The following is an 11,274-nucleotide window of genomic DNA, read 5'->3' as shown; positions in this document are numbered from 1 at the left end:
TAAAAACTCACCAAGTCCACTCTCTTTACCTCAAGTTAAGGCCTCGCTAATGGTAAAAAAAAGTCAAAATAGCAGGATTAGCAAATGAAATAATAATATTAAGTCCGGTTATTATAATAATATGCTATTCTCTTTGCCTAGCATTTCTCTTCTTTCCTTCTCTACCTGACAAGTCCTATAAGTTTTTCAAGGTAGGGTTTTAAAGTTTTGTCTAATCTGTGAAGTCTCCCCCAACTTCCCTGGGCAGGGTGGCCATCATCTCCTTGGGAATTTTATAGCTGTTGCGGCGTTTCCCACGTTGTATGACAGTTAATCAAATTTGTCTCCTCCCTGGACTGTGACTCCTCCAGGGCAGAAGCTATGTCTTGCTCACCTTTTTCCCCTAAGGCCTAACTCAATGCTTGGCACATTGTATTGGTTAATGATTAATTCACAAGTTTAATGTTCATACTAATTAACAATTACTGTTATGATATGAGAAGAGATTCTCATGAACATTGCAACAGGAACCTCACAGAATCAGAACTTAAAGCATTTCTTAGAATCTCCTATTGGTCTGTCAGAAAGACAAAGGAACCCCAAAACATAAGGTTGAGCAGGAGCCAGCCTGGTGAATGTAGGACTGTGGGGGATGCTACAACTAGAGAGAAGAGCACGCTCAAAGGCCCAGAGGTGGAGAGAATATGATGCAGGTGTAGAAAGCTAGAGGATTGCATTTAGGGAGAAAGAAGCCTTAAATTGCTGTTGGAGAGGTTACAGGCGCTTTTTACAAAGGGCTTTTTAGGCCATGCTAAGAAGTTTGTCCTTTGCCTGAAATGGATAAGGAGCTGTTGAGCAGCTATAAACAGCACGGTAACATAATGAGAATTGTGCAGGCATCCATCAGAGTGCATCCAGTGGATTCGAAAGAGCGACAGGACTGGAGACCAAGGCATCTGTTAGGAGGGTATTGTAGGAATCCACGTGAGTGATAAGTAGGTCCTTATTGACAGAGGAACAGAGATAAGAGGGTAGATGGACAGATAATGAGGTAGAACTGAGCTGACTCAGAACTGGCTGCATATAAAAAGAAAAAAGAATATGAGAGAATGCTAAAGAACATGAAATTTTAAGGAGAATTCAAGGGGAAAAAGTCTGAGCATTGAGAGGAGGTAGTCCTTGAGGAGAAAGGGGAGGACCAGAATTTAGCAGTCCCGCAGAAGTGGGCTGAGCATACGTACTGGCTGACTCACACCAAACAGACAAACCCAATTTGTATCTTTTTGGTTGACTCCCAGTTTTTATCCAGCTCTTTCCATCTCACTCCCCTTCTGTCTTCCGGCCCAGGCCATTGCCCCCACAACCCATCTCAGCCAAAAAAATAAAGAAACAGTACAAAACAATATGATAGCCTGGAGACCCGGGAGGGACGGTGGATGTGTGAAATATCCTTGTAGCTGCTATGTACTTATCGTTCCACATGATGTACAGCCATCAACTCACATATGTGCGTGCACTTTGTTCTGACCTGTGATTACCTGGAGGCAATCTCACGTCATCACTGCCTTTCTCAAGAGAGCTCATCTCTCCTAGCATATTATGGGTTTTGTACTTTTCCCGAATATTGATTGGATCAAAGGGATTGCTCATGTCCTAGCATGCAGCATTTCACTTGCAAAGTTCCCTTTGCTTTCCTCCACCAGAGGGCTACAGCAGAGAACTGGGAAGCGAAGAAAATGTTCAAGCTAGAAATCTCTTAGTTGAAATCCTAGCTCTGTCAAACCACACACGTTAGCCCTCAGCAAGCTAGGGCACCTCTCCAAGACTCAGTTTGTTTGTTTAAAAAAATAATATGTAATGTCTAACTCACAAATTTGCTGTAAACATTAATAAAGTAAAAGGTAAACCAAGAGCCCAGTACAGAAGCTGGTACATAGTGGAAGCTCAAAAGATGTATTACTCCCTCGATTTCACTTGCCGTTGTTGGGGCAGTGTCTTTCCTCCCTCAGAGCTGTGCTGCTTCCGGCAGTTTATGGAAACCATTCCACAAGGCATTTCTGCTTTCTCTGAGTTCTGTTTCTGCAAACCCTTCGAACATCTTCTAAAGGTCCTTATCCTCAAGTCCTACAGACACTTATAAAGTATCGAGTCCCTTGGTTATTCTTCGTAGCTGTCCAGGTTTTCCTTTTCATACTGTTGACTTTATCCTCTACTCTGCTGTCTTATTGGCCATGTCACTTTCCTGGATTGCCAAATGCCCTTTTCTTTTCAAAACACTGTTTTCAACAGATTACTCTCTTTCCGCTGGTCATATTACCTAAGACACAGAAGGCAAAGTTCAACCCCAGGGCATTGGGATCCTCTCCTTTCTTAAAGGGGAATCACATTATATGATAAAGCAATTGCGTGTTATGCTCAGCATTCCTGCCAGACATGTCTCCTCATTAAGACATTCCTATAGCCGTGTAGGAGCACCAAAATGTCCCCATCAGGACACCATACAGAATGATAACCGAAGCCAGCCACAAAGAAATGTACAGGGAAATTCGCTAAAAAAAAAAAAAAAAAAAAATTCTATTTTCTATAATGAAAAATGAAATTCTCTATTATTTAGGTTCATCTTGTTTTCCTTTTTTTTTTTTACTATATTCACCTTACATTGTTTTCAAATTTCTGTTTAGACAAGTAATAGGTTCTTCCTTTATTTCAATTTCTTAATTTCCTTTTGCATCTTATTACTCTGTAATTTAAATAGTAAAATGTCTCATCAAAGCCTCCATTAATATCTTTAACAGCGTAATCTTTCCATTTCTCCTCATTTTTATGGTTTTAATAGTCTAGTATATAACTTTAATAGCCAAGTGTTACTTTAATAATATTTTCATTTTTCGGCATTTGTTTTAGATTTATACTTTCACTGGGTTTTCTTTATTCCCCTGGAGAGCTTCACATATTTACTCCTCATCTCCTATTTTTGCTGGAGAAATGCAACCCTTATTCAGGAAGTCATTAGTCCATCTATTTTAAAGACAAAAAAATTGAGGCTCCAAAAGGTTAAATATCTTGCATAAAGTTACAGAGCTATTAAATTCGCAAGGCTAGAATTTAAACTCATGCCCATTGATTTCATAACCCAGAGCCCATTATGCTAGACAGCTTCAGACATGGAACTCCACCGAAAGCAAGCCTGGGGCACAGGGACAGAAGAAAGCTCTTCCCAAGGAGGGCTCCTCAGGCGTCGGGAGTACAGAGAAGAACCTACCTCACCTTTTCTTTGAGGGCATTCGAATGCCGAGTTCAGGTCTGCAAGCTAGGTAGAACTGCTTCTTGTTGATTCATTTGAGAAGCAGCTCAAGAGGGATTAACTGGCAGGTGGAAGGACCGTAAACCAAGTAGACTAAGACGGAGCAGGTTGTACTAGTAAAATGCGGACGCCTGATGGTGAAGGTGAGTTTTAAGCAAAACTTGAGGAAAGTGAGGGAATTGGGCAAGATGATATCTGGGGTGTGATCGATTGCATTCTTGTCCCAAATAGATCTTGCGTCTCTTTTTGAGGTTATAAATCACTGACCAATTGATAGCAGGATTGGCCATGACTCTTTTTAACTAAAGAAATATGAGTGGAATGATGTATCTATTTCTAAGTGTTAAGAGCCGTGTTCCTGGGGCCAGCCCCGTGGCAGAGTGGTTAATAAGTTCATGCGCTCTGCTTCAGCAGCACATGGCACCGCTCGTCAGGTCACGCTGAGGCAGCATCCCACATAGCACAACCGGAAGGACCTAAAACTAGAATATGCAACTGTGAACTGGGGGCTTTGAGGAGAAGAAGAAAAAACAAAAAAAAGAAGAGAGGAGATTGGCAACAGACGTTAGCTCAGGTGCCAATCTTTAAAAAAAAAAAGCAATGGTCTTTAATGTTGTTCCCATATTTTCCTCTCATTTGCCATGCTATCACTTGCCATGCTATCAGTAACGTCTAGATAAGGGCTGCTCTTTCCACCTGAGTCAAAAATAACACACTGTAGAGTAGGCATTGGGCGTGGAAAAATATAAATCTTTGTTTTTATATGCCACTGAGATTTAGAGCTCTCCTAAGCTGAGACATAAGAAAGCTTTCAGGAATAGGAAACAGCATAAGCAAAGGCCCTGAGGCAGGATCATGCCCAGTGCCACTAAGGAGAAGAGAGAGGCCAGGGAAGTAGAAGCAGAGGGAGCAAGGTAAAGTTTAGCAGAAGCATCAGGGAGGGGCCCCATCCTGTAGGGCCTTACAATCTGTGGCAGAGAATTTGGCTTTTTCTTCTGAATGAATTGGTGAGTCATTGACAGAGTTGAGTAGTAATTTCAGTATTCAAAGGATCACTTTGGCCACCGTATTGAAAATAAACTAAAGCAGGATGAGGATAGATGTAAGGAGAACTTTTAAGAGACTATTGGAGGAGATGATGGGGTGGCTCGGACCAGGATGGAAGCAGTAGCCAAGGACATGATGAGAAGGATTCAAAAAATGTAACCTGCTCAGAGGAGACCTGACAGCCAGAGACTGTACGACAGCTGTGCTGTTCCATAAGGGTCTGTCTATCAGGGCTGAACAAAGCAGGACCTCACCCAGCCTATGTGGACACAGTGAAGAGGTGTCAATGTCAAGGGCAAGGCAGGTGGTCCAGGGCTCAGGGAAATGCTCAGGGTACAAAGAACCTAAAATTTTAACCAGGAACTGGAAGAAGCATCTAGGGTTGAAGTGCCACTTATTTTGAGAGCTAAGAAAAAGCTGCATTCAGAGGCATACACATGCGCAGGACTCACACCCTCCAGGACACTCTACACCTCCCGGGATGCACCTATCCCACAGGACACTGAGATGCCTTTGTTACAAAAGGTCTAGATTCCAGCTCTGCTACTGGGAATCAGATAAAGTCCCTGAGCATATTTCAGCAGCTTGATGGTCCAGGCCCACCCCATGTGACTTGTCTTGTCTGTCTCGCCTCAAGCGAAATAAACGTCCTTATAGACATCCTTCTTTGGGAAGCTCACTATTTCTCTTAAGATCATTCATTCAGTTAACAAGTATTGCATGCCAACTATAATTAGATCCCAGCCTAGGAGCTGGGATTAAAAATATCAACAAGAAAAAATAAATCTATCTGCCTAGAGAAGTTTTCCGTCAAAGTGAAACCAGCATGTGAACTGAAAATGATAGCCCCTGGGAGGGTAGGGGAACTGAGGGCGCAGTGCTACCATCGCAGAGACGTGGAGGCGCCCCAGCGAGAAAGGAAAGGCCCCCCCAGGAAGGTAGCCTGTGAGCAGCCCTCAAAGATTAAGGAGGAATTTGCTGCCGTCAAAGGGAAGATACGTCAAATGGAGGGTAGACCTTGTCATCACGTTAACTCTTCTTCGTAGAAGTTTTATAAGCAAGATCCAACAGAAAACTGAAAAATCAATATTTTGTCATGTCATCGACATTCCATTTTTATATTTTCTTCATTTCCTTTTAGAGACGTGATTGTCTACCACCTGTGTCAATTATTTTGCCTTTACCCCATTTATCTGCCACTGAAAAGTGCAACCAAAACAAGTTTTCCCCCATTGGTGCTCCAAAGTACATGGAATCCAAGGTGAGAACTTCAGACCAGAGAACAATCTCTCTCCATCAGGCCCATCAGAGCTGCACATTCTGACCTGTACCTTCTGTTAATTCATTTGCTTCTCCATGCTTTGATGTGGTATTAACCCACATTCTTTCCCCTCTCTGAGCACCTTTTTCTTGCTCTTAAACAAGGCTCTAAAGAACTATCTCCATTATTCACAATTTCTTTTTCTTCATCTGTCAGTTTTAATCCCATAAACCAACCACCACAAATACTCCAGGATGCCTGGAGGCTGTGCCTTCATCCTTGCCTGAAGGGTAAGGAAATGCCTGCTCTTTATCTCCATGTGTCTCCTTAACCTTGTCTTACAAGTATTTATCTCATTTTGCTCTTCCTGCTACAATTGATGTGTTGAGTGTTTTTAAACCAGTGCAGTCTATTAATCACTTCAGCAGCTATTCATGTTTATTTTGCTCTTTAAAGTCTAACTTTCCTCCTTTCTAGAAAGCTTTCTATTTTCTTATTTACAGCTTCCCATTCCCTACCAGTATTCTCTGGTATCACGGGAAAATGAGCAAGACTTCTCATCTCTGGATGATTTATTTTTGATGTCTTCCCCTTTCAGCAGTAATTTCCTCATCGTCCACAGATTTCTACCAAGTTTCTAAGTTTTGAAACATTAATTTTAGAGAGGGGAGAATCTTCCACTGTTTTTACCATCTCTCTTCGTCTGGCCCATTACTCCCATCAATTCAAAGGCCTTCTTCTCTCCTTGGTAAGAATAGGTCTCATTGTTAGTATTTCTTTGGGACCCCTGTCATATCAAGTTTTCCTTTACTCAGTACATTTTCCTTTAAAATACAATGCTTTATTCAAAATTTTCTGAAATCCTGAGTTTTATCTTTGTGCAACAGCTCAACCTAAACTCTACCTTAATATCACTATTAAATTACACTGAAACTAATAACATAGATGGCCACGTATATCTAATGAATCACAAGTTTGGCTCTGCACGTTCAACAGTGATTTATGATCTAGGATACCGGGGCTGTCAGTGATTATCTTGTCTTTTATGTATCTTTCTAAGACATAACCAAAAAGATGAGCCAGGGATGACTGGACTTGGAATTTAAAAGCACATTTTGAAAATGTGCAGCTTGTCAAGAAGAAGGTTGAGAAGAATCAGAAAAACCTTGGAGGCTCCCAGGGCTTCAAGTGTTAAAATGAAATGGATATTATTACCTTTCTAATGTAAGCAGAGGGACTTAGGTGTTAAAAATCTACATCTAACCTGTAACACCTGCTCACATTTTAAATAGTAATTGTTTGTCTTCTGCTTTGTTCTTAAAAATTGGGTAATTTGGGCAAAATTGCCATTGCCTATTTATAACAATTATGCTGCATTTTGCTCATCCCCATCAACACACAGCCCCTCCCGCCCCCCCCCCCCCAATTCTTTGGCTTTTTTAAATAAACACAAACACGAAATAGGTTGAGTGATTTGGAACAAGTATAGCACCAAATTTTTAACATATACGTGTAAATTAGTAGTGATCAGCCCTACTTCATACATTTGGAAATATTTAAATGCACAGATAACATTTTGATGGCTTTCAGGACTCTTTTCACTTTTTCCTGGGCCCATTTGAAATATCTTCCTGTATCTTTCAAAAACCCGCATCTCACATTCCAGGGTCTGACGTTCTCTCATCTTTAAATCACATCCATAAACATATTTCCGATCCAGGTCTCATGTTTCCCTGCCCAGTCTGGTAGGAAGAACCCTGGAGTAGAAGTCTGAAGTTCCAGGGCCTCGTCTGACCCCACATTTTCAACAATATTCATAAGCAACAACAATAGCATCAACTTTACTTACGGCATTTACCATTTGCCAGGCACAGAATCAAGTTCTTTCTATACATTAGTTTTTTCAATCTCCATAACAATGATATAGAGAAATCGCCATTCCCTCCACTTTAGGGATGACTTCTAAAGCCCAGAGTGGTTAGGTAATTTGTTGAAAGTCACAGAGGCAGTAACTGGTGAAACAGGAGCTCAACCCCAAGTATGCATAATTCCAGAGACTACCACCTAAGTTGCTTCATTAGCTATGTGACCTTGCAGTTTCACTTTTCTGATTTGGAAAACTGACGTACACAGCCTACCCCACCCCCAGCAGCTCTCTCCTCCTCCCTAAAGTTGGGAAGATCCCCTGTTTGACAGACGCTAGGAGCCAGGATATTCAGCTGCCGTCCCTTAAGTGCCTTACGTCTGCACATTTTGAAAAGCCCTTATTCTGATGGAAATCCTGCCCAGAAGGGGCCTTTTATTTTTGGCCACTTGGAAATCCTAAATTCAGGAAAATAAATTTTACTCCTTGTATCCAGCCTTTTGATTCATGTTCTATTAAGATTATGTTTTACTGCTTTCTGAGATTCAGAGGCTGTATCGCTAGTTACCATATTCTTAAGTATTAAGATATATTTCTACTTTAAGCTGCACGATCTCCATATTCGTACAATTTTAGGTTCAATTCTTTGAAGGCTCATTTCCTTTCCACTTCGTAGGCATGAAGCTTTACCCCTGGTTCAGGCTAGAGAGCCCTTCCTCTCTCAATCTCAGCCTGGGTCCCATCTACCGAAGACCTATTATTCTCATTTTCCTTTGCTTTTCCCTCCATTCAATGCTACGATGCTTTCCCTCCTCTTGGCTTTTCATCTGGGGACTCAGACAAAGCTGGCTCTCGTGAAGTGCTCTCTGTCTCCAGGAGCCATCTTCTCCTGGCTGCTCCCTTGGAGCAACTTCTTATTTACCCTCAGATATTGTATCTGTTTTCCTTTGTTTTCCCAGCACAACCAGAATTCTATATTCTTTATTTCTCTCTGTCACTTCAAAGAGCCTCTTCTGGGTTCTCTCCCACTCCCCCGCCCCCCGCCACGCGTTGAGGTGGGTTGATATAACTTGCTCTAGCGTTTTCTATCAGACCCTTTCATCCCAGAGTCTGCAGAGGGCACAGCTGCCTCTGAATCCCTTTTATTATAACAAGCTATGGGGAAATGTGTCCTTCTTCACCGTGAAGGTTACAGACAGTATGACAAGGGACTCAGGATGCTCTTGCTGTCCACACCCAAATCACTTCTTGACAGCACAGCAACCCAGTGATAATAACCTCACTCCTCCTGTGAAAGACAGCCCTTCCCTTTTCTCAGCTGAAAAGTGGCTTGCAATTAGCAATGGCTCCTGCACCCATTCCTCCCCCTCGGCTGGTGCGACTTCCCATCTCTTTCTTAAGACCTCCCCTACTTGATGGTTTCTCTCCCAGGCCCCCAACAAACTGAGTGCTCCAGGTTGTGGAAATTTTTTTGTATCCTCAGACTTGCCGTCCTGCAAAATTTCTGCCCATGTTCCTAGGTTACAGCTGATACCAGCTGTATGTTAACGGATTTAACCAATCTTGGGGGCTTTTGACGGTTAAAAGAGGAACTTGTTAGCCAAATCATCTCTATGCTCCAGAAGAGCTGTTGAGAATTGAGTTGTCATGCTTTAGGGTTCCTGCTCTCCTCCTGGGGCCTCCTGTCTCGTTCCATACCCTGCCAAACAGTGATAATGCACCATCCACAGGCTCTTCTCTTCTATTTGTCAGCTACCCCATATCCCACAGGACTGGGCTGGCACAGAAATCAGGAAGATCTGAACCAAGAATTGTGAATCATCGAATATGGAGTCTCAAGCATAGTTCTAATGAAAGAGAAAGAAAAAGGAAGGAAATAACGGCATAGAATTTGCAGGATAGAATAGTAGTTGAGTTTTCTCCAGCTGAAAGTGATCTTTATTGTTTCCTGGAGAGAATGTCTAGGAAGCTCTTTTTATTTTATTTAATTAATTAATTAATTTATTTATTTATTTGAGGAAGATTAGCCCTGAGCTAACATCTGCTGCCAATCCTCCTCTTTTTGCTGAGGAATGCTGGCCCTGAGCTAACATCCATGCCCATCTTCCTCTACTTTATATCTGGGACGCCTACCACATGTCTGCACCCGGGATCCGAATCTGGGAACCCTGGGCCGCTGAAGCGGAACGGGCGAACTTAACGGCTGCGCCACCTGGCCAGCCCCTAAGAAGCTCTTTTTAGAGTAAAATTTCTGAGTTCTCTATCTCATCCCAAATGTTTCTTGATATTGTGGTGAATTGCAAAGATGTAAATGTGACCTCAAGGTATAACGTTATTCTGTGGCAACCATAAGTGATAATACAGCAATTTTTAATAAGCTAGTCTTTTAAAGAGGCTACAAATGAGAAAACAAAAATTGAACATGAAAGATTTTCAAGTATTTATCATTCAATAATAGTTTCTTTGAATTTGGCAGCAACTATTAAAGCTTGTATAAAACACTGGAACAAAAACTTAAAGATATTAGAATTCCATAAAATTTAAACTGTTTCTAATTTATACTATATTTTGACAATTATTTTACATGAGTTTTTGTGGATTTTTTAACAAAAAGTCTTTATTAAATCTTTAAGATAGGATGCTGGTAAATTATTATTTTGGAACAGTCCTGAGCACACGATTGTTTCTTAAGAAATGTCAAGTTTTAGTGTATAAAAACTTACACATAATGATAATTTAATGTGCCACCTGTTAGTGGGGTTATTCTCTGAAAGTAGCTGGTTGGTTTAGCAAACAGTTGTTTAGTTAGTCTCATTCTGGAACTTCTGTTGAAGAAAATGTCCTGAAAACATATTAACTAGGCACTTATTTGATATACGAAACATTTCAGTCCTTTAAGCCTTCCTTTAGTGATGTCAATGACACATTTTGGTTGAATTTCATGGCTACGTGCTAGGATGAACTGATGGCATTAGCCAATTTTTCAGACATGATATGGTTCAAACAGGCAGTGTTTGCTGAATTCGTACAGAGTGGGACCTGTTTTCTCCCTACCTATCGCGCCCTCTGCCTCCCCACCATCCCCTGATCTCCATCGACCTATGCGCTTGAGGGGAGCCCTTCCAGACTCCACTCCAATGAAGGAGAAATTGACCCAAGTCAGCCAACCTATGCTTTCAATTCTTGGTCACACATCCTGGTGCCAGGTAGTCATGTGGCCTAGTCCTGTCCCATCAGAGTGAATCAGGATTTTTGAAGAGTGCCTGTTGCAGCAGACATAATGCCTGGAATCACAGCAAGCACTTTTTGCTGCCATGAGGCAAGCCCGCCTGAGAATGAAGCCAACGCACAAGGGAGAGCAAAGCCAGGAGACCCTCAGAGGAACAGGTCAAAGCCACCGTGAGGCTCACCTGACCTCCGGATTTCCATTTATGTAAACCAACAAATGCCCCTTTTTTAGAAACTGCTTTGAGTTTGGTTTCCCTTATTTACAACCTAAAAATGTTTACCTGAGACATCTCCGATGTGCTTTGAACTTCCCTGGGGAGACCACAGGGGCTACATGACCTTGCTCTCAGGGAGTCTGCAATATCTTTAAAGTGCTATGATTTACACATGTAAAGTGGTAGATTATAGTACTGAGGTGGTATAGAAATCAGAGCCAAGTCATTTAACACTAAAGAAGGACAAAGAGGTTCAAAGGAAAAGAGATCAAGAATGGGGCTGTCTCAGAGGGTCTTGGCAGGTGTAGGCTTTGAGAGATGGGTAGAATTTGGATGCAAGGAGGACCAAGTGAGTTGAACAGGATGATTGAGAGCA

At 41.8% G+C, this 11,274-nt stretch overlaps 1 long non-coding RNA gene across 1 annotated transcript in view; it reads right to left on the bottom strand.

Annotated features, from left to right (window-relative positions):
• LOC103556376 (uncharacterized) overlaps window positions 1-2,294 on the bottom strand; it is a 50,792-nt gene extending 48,498 nt beyond the window's left edge. The window contains exon 1 of the long non-coding RNA XR_546189.2: window positions 2,114-2,294. This is a non-coding gene — a long non-coding RNA (uncharacterized lncRNA). The remainder of the gene's footprint in view (window positions 1-2,113) is intronic.
• Between the last annotated feature and the right edge of the window lie 8,980 nt (window positions 2,295-11,274).

The sequence above is a fragment of the Equus przewalskii genome, chromosome 31 (genome assembly GCF_037783145.1).
Source record: "Equus przewalskii isolate Varuska chromosome 31, EquPr2, whole genome shotgun sequence".
NCBI classification, from domain to species: Eukaryota; Metazoa; Chordata; class Mammalia; order Perissodactyla; family Equidae; genus Equus; species Equus przewalskii.
This window is presented reverse-complemented; position numbering and strand designations above follow the sequence as displayed.